At 35.9% G+C, this 8,136-nt stretch overlaps 1 pseudogene; it reads right to left on the bottom strand.

Annotated features, from left to right (window-relative positions):
* Nucleotides 1–850: 850 nt before the first annotated feature.
* LOC129220068 (eukaryotic translation initiation factor 3 subunit A-like) lies at nt 851–7,915 on the bottom strand (annotated as a pseudogene).
* Between the last annotated feature and the right edge of the window lie 221 nt (nt 7,916–8,136).

Raw genomic sequence — 8,136 nt, 5'->3', positions numbered from 1 at the left:
ATGGGGGGTCAGAAACACGTGTCTGCAGTGTTCCCGCACAGTTGTTGTATCTGCTTTTAAAAATTATTTATGTTTAGCGGACTAGAACTATAATTAATTGGTATACAGTGAAACCCCTCCTAACGGACACCCCTCTTATGCGGACAATTTTTAATTCCCCAGTTCCAATGCAAATAACATTATTAAGCTCCTGTCCTGCGGACACCTCTCTATTGCGGACAAAAAAAAAATTGTCCTGTTAGTATCTGCATTAGAGGGATTTCACTGTAATTTGTTATAATTCCAACTTGATTAATCAAACCTTTTATTTATTTTTAATTTAAAAAATAATTTTTTTGTAAAATTTTTGACACAAACAAAACTGTTTATACAATGCGTAATTAAATTTCAGCAGGAATTTAGTTTTAAAAACTATTATATGGACAAGGAGGTCTATACTACTATTCCAATAAGTTCAAAATTCATCACATGTGTGTCGGTGGTTCTTCTTAAAACGTAATTGGTACTTGGTAACTTGGCCGAGTACTCGGTAACTCGGTACTCGGCCGAGTAGTGAAAGGCCGAGTACTCGGCCAAAGTGCTACTCGGTACGTCTTCAATTGAGAACTATGTTTTAGAACTTTGCAAAACAACAGATCATCTTCATTAGGTATTAGAAATGATTGTTACAAATTCGGAGCCAAATAGTCTCAAATTCGTTTCTAAAAAACAGATAGAAAGTTCGTATTAATAAAATAAACTTGTAAGCAATTATAACAATTTTTAGTTTGTAATTTTATTTTATTTTCCATGCTACCTAGAAACAATTTAAATACTTAAATGTTATATGCGCTCTCTTGCAAAATCCATTTCAATATGAGGTTGGCCACCACTGCTCTTGACTTAAAGAATTAAATACCTTTAAAATAAATAGAAATCAAAAGACACAAAAATGAATGAGGTTTAGATAATTTATTAAAACCAGCCTGTCATAGTAATAGATGAATCATTTTGAAGGTTACTTGTATTTTAATTTGGTAATTAATAAGCACAACACTGCTGAACTCAAGTTTGGATTCAGGGGAAAGAGGAGGGGAGAGCATGACTCCCCCCGCCCCTCCTTTAAGAAACCAAATATTGCCTAACAGTGGTAGTAACAGAATTCTCAAATGTGTGTCAAGGCTAAAAAAAAAACAAACTTTAATAATTGGAAATGAGAAGAGAAACAATCATAATTTGATATTTAATTTTACACATATAGTCATGTACATATAAAATTAATTAGACGATGAAAAATAATCTTTTGAAAGAGAAAAGAAAAACTTTTATTTCTGTTGTGGGAATTTCATTTGGAGTTCCCAGTGAGGGGTCTGGACACAAGGAACAACCCTCTTCCTATACCACTATTGCCTAACGCTGCATTGTGCTGACTTTTATTTGGAAAAATGCACCCCAGATCCACTACTTGTACCGAAAATTATTCCCACAGATGCCCTAAAGTAGGCACTTGGCCAGTATCCAGTAGCTGAGGATGAATGAAGAAAAAAAAATTAACTGATAAAAAAAGTATTAAAATATGAATTTATAGCATACAATCATTTGCTATTGCTTGACTCATAAAATATGCCTATATCCCATACAAAAATCAAGAAAATTTTCACACAAAAATGAATTTGGAAATTTAACTATACATTTTTGGGGTACAGATGTGATATACCCCCCCCCCCCCCATTTGGCGACATCCGATTTTTTGCACAAAATTGAAATATTTTTCTCGCCAATGAGGCGATAAATTTTTAAGCATGGCATCCCTGGTGAAACTAACCTGTGGTTGGCAACGCGAAGGCAAACTTGTTCGAACTTGTTTACTTGGGTTCTTTACTTGGTTTTACGCAGGAGAGATACGTGTTGTTTTGTACAATATACCTTACAGGAATGCTTATTTTGTGTTAGTTTTGATTCAGTAGTTGTGTTTTGAAGTAAAAACATTAGAAAATGCCAGTTTCTTCAAACTTGAAGGTTAATTAAAAGTTAACTCCAACGTGGTGTGTATCTGTAACGTGCCATTGTCATATGATGTATTGTTTTAGACTGAGTGTGAATATTTATACCATATAAAAAGGTAAGTTCTTTATTTTAGAATTCCAAAAAAACCTCTCACTTCCAAAATTATTTGTTTTTACAAATCCTTGAGGGGTTCTTGTAGTATACATAACTGTGACCATACTCCGACTGTAATGTATATTAACAGTCGGAGGGATAACGGAGCGAGGTCCTGGCGAGCCAGAGGTCTCATAGTACTTTCGTAATGAGACCGAGGCAGGGCCGGCGAGCCGAGGTCTCATTACGAAAGTACTATGAGATTAAGGGCTCGTATCCCGGAGAAATGATGAAAAAAAAATTAATGCATTAATTTCGACTTGTAAATAATACAATAATTTATTTCATTGTATTTTAATATGTTTACAAAAAACCCCGGCCCTGTACATTTTTGAAGCATATATTCGTGATGTTTTTTGTTGTGCCTTTATGTTGTTTTTATATATATTGTGTTCTGAAGTGCTTTGATCATGTTTTTTTATCTGATTTTTTCCTGTTGGCGCTAAAAAAGCATCGCTAAGAACGATGTATGACATATGTCGTCATACATCGTTTTCTTGGCGACGCTTTCTTGGCGCCAACAGGAAAAAGTCGCCAAGGGTGGGGTATATCTCATCAGTTCCATTTTTGGTTTTACCCATACCTTTATGAAGATTTTCAAAGATAATATCAAATTAAAAATTTTGACACTGCAACATTTAATCAAATAACTACAAATTACAAAAACTGGTTCATCAAAACAACTATCACCATCTATTGACAACTTCAACTACCTCTCAAATAGCTGAAAGATAAAAATGCTGGCAAAACAGAAATTAAATCAGAGAAAAGAATCTGGTCGTATGACATATGTGCAAATCAAGAAGTGGTAGATTAACGGTGAATGTAGTGTATGGTCAAAACTAACCAGGGCCGGATTTGAAAGCGTGAGGCCCCTCAACAGTGTTCGAAAAGATCACCATATTTTCGAAAACATCCGATACTTTGATATATATCCTAATATTTTGATATATATGTACATATCCAATATTTTCGACCCGTGAAAGTTGGGATATTTTGTAAAAATTTTATTGTGGGGGCCTCTTGATTGTGGAGGCCCCAAGGCAGTGGCCTCTCCTGCCCTTCCCTAAATCCGGCCCTGAAATTAACAAGTAAGCAAACCTGGGTTCACCAGACACCAACCAAGACACCAACAAGAGTTGTAATTGAGACAGAAGTTATCCAATTACATATAAAAACATTCTAAGGACACTAACCCTTTACATCATCAACCCCCATGAGATCAAATGCCAAGATTAACCGGTAAGTCTATTCGAACTTGACCTACTTTGAACTTGACTAATTTCAAAAATCCGAATAAATGGAGAAGAGTTTCAGAAACAATATTTATAAATTAAATTTTTAGGCTCAGTAACGGGACCTATGTATGAAATAAACATATATTTCTTAAATAGTTTCCTGAAATTTTCAAAATTTAATTGCATTACATTGAGTTTATGTTCTTCCTAATTTCATGCAATGAAATGAGGATTTAATACTCTTTGTGTTTTTAAAGGATATTTTGAATAAAATTGCTTTTTTTTCTGTTGCTATTCTTACTAAGAGAAGAAAAAAACTTCTTTATGTTGTAAGTTTAAATGCTTTAACAGAATATAGGCAGCGAGTTTTTTAACTTTCAAGAAAACAAATCTTTCAAGATAATAAAACTTTTTTGCAGAAACAATCTTGAATAAGAAGACGCAAATCAACTTTTTTTGGCTGATAAATTACAATGACTTTATCATGTTATTAAAACTAAACATTCAAAATGATTCCTCTAACACTAAAATATGACATTAACATTAAAATAGATTTAAAAATTACAAAAAGGTAACATTCATTATTAATTTCTGCATAGAATATTGAATGAGAATATTTTAAAAAAGCATAAAATACTGAATTGAATCAAGTCTCATAGAAATATTCTCAACAATAATGATTTTCCTTATAAAACAATGGAAGAAAATCATATTACTGTCAAAAAAGTTGAAAAAAGTTATCAGTACTTCAAAAATAATTATCTTCGCACTCTTGTAAAACCATCATCATCAGCATTATTACGCGTATCTTTTCGGAGGGGTTCTCTTTCATCTTTGGGATCCCCTCTTCTATCGGAACGATCATTGCTCGAAAGATTATCTCGAGCCCGCCAGGACGATCCACCAGATGGTGCAGAATCTTCCTTTCTAGCACTTCTCCAGCTATCTCCAGAAAATCGAGCACCTGTACTTCTCTCGGTTCTTCCTCCACGATCAAATCTATCTCTGCTATCAAAGCCCTGATCCTTTCCGAAGCGGTCTCTTCCGCTATCAGGAGCATCTGATTGATCTCTATCAAAGCCTTGAGGTGGTCTATCTCTCTGGTCTCGAGACCGATCACCTAGCGGCCTCCTCATATCTCTATCATCTCTGTTTCTGCTTAAAGCTCCAGACCTCCAATCACTCAATGGGCGATCCCTATTATCATCTGATCTTAATGGGCGATCTCGATTATCATCTGATCTTAATGGGCGATCTCGATTATCATCAGATCTTAATGGGCGATCCCTGTTATCATCCGATCTTAATGGGCGATCCCTGTTATCATCCGATCTTAATGGGCGATCCCGATTATCATTGGACCTTAATGGGCGATCCCTATTATCATCTGATCTTCTCCAGGAATCACCACTGCCATCCTGTGGCATGTCACGGAAAGATCGAGAATCTTCTTTCCTCCATACTGATCCTTCGTCCTTGGGCTTTCTTCTCCAAGCATCATCATCCCTCTTGTCATCTCTTTTGCGCCAGTTCATGTCTTCTTCAACAGGAGGCCTGGATTCTTTTTCTTCCCTTCTTGATCCCCAGCCTTCTTTTCTCTCTGGTTCCCGCTCTCTCAATGATGAGGATAAGGGTTTTTGAGATAGCATGGATGAATCCTTCAAACTCTTCTTTTCTTCATCTTTCTTCTTTTCTAAAGCAGCAAACTCTTCTCGGCGCAGTCTTTCTTCAATTTCCTTCTCTTTAGCTCGTTTTTTAGCTTCAATTTCTTCCAGCTTCGCTAAAACTTCTTCACGTTCTCGTTTACGTGTCTCGTCTATTTCGCGTTGTTTCTTCTCTGTTTGGTCCTTCACCCACTGTTCTCTTCTATCTAGCTTTCTTTGCTCTTTTCTCTCTGCAAGACGTTTCTTTCTTTCTTCCTCCAGTACCTTTTCAAAGGCAGCCAATTTTTCTTCGTAAAGAGATGCACGTTCTTTCTTCAGACGTTGTAGAAATTTATCTCTTTCTTCCTTCAACTTTACTAGGCGATCTCTGTATTGGATCGATATAGCACGCTCTTCCTTAATAGCTTTGATTCTCTCCTTCTCATGCAGCTCCCAAAATTCTATGTCTTTCTTTCTATGTTCTTGGTACTCTTTCTCAAGTAATTCAATCTCTTCTATCCTTTTAGCACGTTCAAGATGATCTAATTTTCTTTCTTGCTTCCTCAGTTTGGACTGCAGCTCTTTCTCTCCTCACGATCCAATTGTTCAACTTGCTTATTTAATAAATCATCTGGATCTAATGTTTTCCAATTCTGCTTCATCCATTCCTTCAAAAATCCTGCAGCCAATTTCAGTTTTTTTTAAGTTGCTCTATTTTCTCCATCACTACTTTTCGTTTCATTTCATCCTGTTCTCGTAGCAATCTCTGTTTCGTCCGTTCTTCTGTTTCTCTAGCCATTCTTTCCTTTTCTGCTTCTCTCAATTTCTGTTGTTTGTCCTCTTGTAACTTTCGTTCTTCAGCTTCCTTTTGATAACTCAAATTTTCTAGCATCTCCTTACGTTCTTCAATTATAGCTTGACGGTTCAAGATGCGTATGTGATCTTTTGATGATGTTAATAAGTAAGCTTTGATTATTTCTTTGCTAAGATCCTTCCTTTCTGCTTTTGTTTTATCTGGTCTTATGATACTCACTGCATTTTTCAACACAGAGTTTATAAATACCAGCTGATTCCGCATTTGTTCACTGGGCATACTTTGAAGATGAGGGCCTTCCACTATTTCCATTTGAGATACATTTAATTCTGAGCCAAAATGAAAAACACTCCTTTTTGTGATCAATTCGTACCTGCAAAGCATTTCTTCTGGATATCTGAACAATTAAATATTCTAGAGTAAATGGTTGAATAAAAGGAATTAAACTCAAAAGCCTAGAAAATTGGATAGTTTGATAAACTTGACTTATTTCCTTAACTAATCGAACAACCGTAATGTCCTGAAGAGGGTGGAATATATTGTCGAAGTTCGGGAAATTCATCCCAACTATTTAAAAAGTCAAAGCATTGCTGAATGCGTGAACATAATTTCAGGGGGTGGAATTCCGTTTCCAACCATTTGTAAAGGTCTTGAAGTTGCGTGGGGAGCATAGTGGATAATTCCAAATCTTACCAGATCTTTAATGAGATTAACTCGACTAGGAGGATTGGGGAGTCCAAGCAATGTAGATAACAGGCGGTGATTCTTATCAATCACATTTTCATCAGTTTCAACCAGGCGATCAATTTCAGGACGATTTGGAGGCATTGGTATAGCAAGCGTTGCAAGAATGACACGAGAAGCCATTTTTGATATTTCTTCAGCTGTGATATTCTTTTTTTGTTCTCTTGATAAATAGAATAGACGAAACAATGCTGCTGCATGAAACAGATAATTTTGGCTTTTCCAAAATACAAGAGCAAGTTTCTGATAATAATTTGCCATAAGCCTAGGATTTGGAGCTTTTTTGGAGAGATTCATTAAGCCATGAATATCTTCGATTGCTTTGTAAGCTTCCTGATACAACTCCATTTGAATAGCGCTGTCCAGCTGCACAAGTCGAGTTTCCAAATGCATTGCTTGGCTTTCAGGGTTATTCAAGTTAACAGATGTTTGCTGATTTTGATGCTTGTGTATGTGCCCAAGATGAGCTCTGAGATTATCGCAGAGCTTGCGAAATTCCGTCTTTCGATTGTATTTCAAACAAAATCGGAAGGCTTCTTGAGCAATATCATGGTAAAGGCGCTCAACTCGTGAATTATTACGCAACAGCTCCAAACATTGGCGATAAGACTCCCAGAGAAACTTTACCCAGGGAGCTAGGACGACTCGATCGGTTCTGTCTTGTGTATCTTCACTGCTCACAGCACTTAGCAGAAGATCTTCAGGTGTTTGGACTATATCTAAGTCATCTATGTCAACAACACTTTGCTTAGATTCTTGTCTTGCAGCTTCCGTCTTCTCTTCAGCTAATTTTAAGTAACCACGGACTACATCTTCTAAGGACTTAATATTAACTTGTTGACAGATATTTCGATACTGAAATAATCCTTCTTTAGCCACATGACTTTTCTTTAAATCAACACACAACTCCAGGTACTTGTTCATAATAGGCTCATGAATTTTTTGCCAAGTTCTATGTTTCCGACTTTTAATAACATCGTAGAGAGCGTCAAGCGCTCTCTGCTTTTTGCCAACATCAATGAATTCATTTGCTCTTTTAAGAGCATTTTCTGGTCTTTGGAAATAAAGCGGCATTTTGGTTTACTGTTCGAGAGATGATATCAAATTATAAAATCAGAATTAAGACATAAATCAATTAACAAGCACGGCGACAACTTCATGTGATTAGTGCAGCAGTCTCTAGAAAAATCTCTTACGAAGTCAAGACTTTTTTGCAAGCGATTGCTTTTTTTATGAACAACGATGATTTACTAATAGGAAAATTAATTAGTAAAAATGTAAATAAACTACTCAAATCTTATATGGAACTTCTATAAAACACAATGCTACACAATCACATATAACAACAGCGAATCGTATCCAACGTTGATGATTGATGATCACCGGTTACAGTTTAAAAATCTATTAAAAAATATTTTCTAGTATTTTAACTAGTTAAATGTCCTACGTGCTGCGCAATTTTGATTGGCTAATATAAGTTGTAGTTTAATGGGCTACTTTTCGCAGTAAACGCGCTTCTTTTGGCGTGAGAAAAATCAGAAACGCCTCTTGTATATTA

The sequence above is a fragment of the Uloborus diversus genome, chromosome 4 (genome assembly GCF_026930045.1).
Source record: "Uloborus diversus isolate 005 chromosome 4, Udiv.v.3.1, whole genome shotgun sequence".
Taxonomy (NCBI): Eukaryota; Metazoa; Arthropoda; class Arachnida; order Araneae; family Uloboridae; genus Uloborus; species Uloborus diversus.
This window is presented reverse-complemented; position numbering and strand designations above follow the sequence as displayed.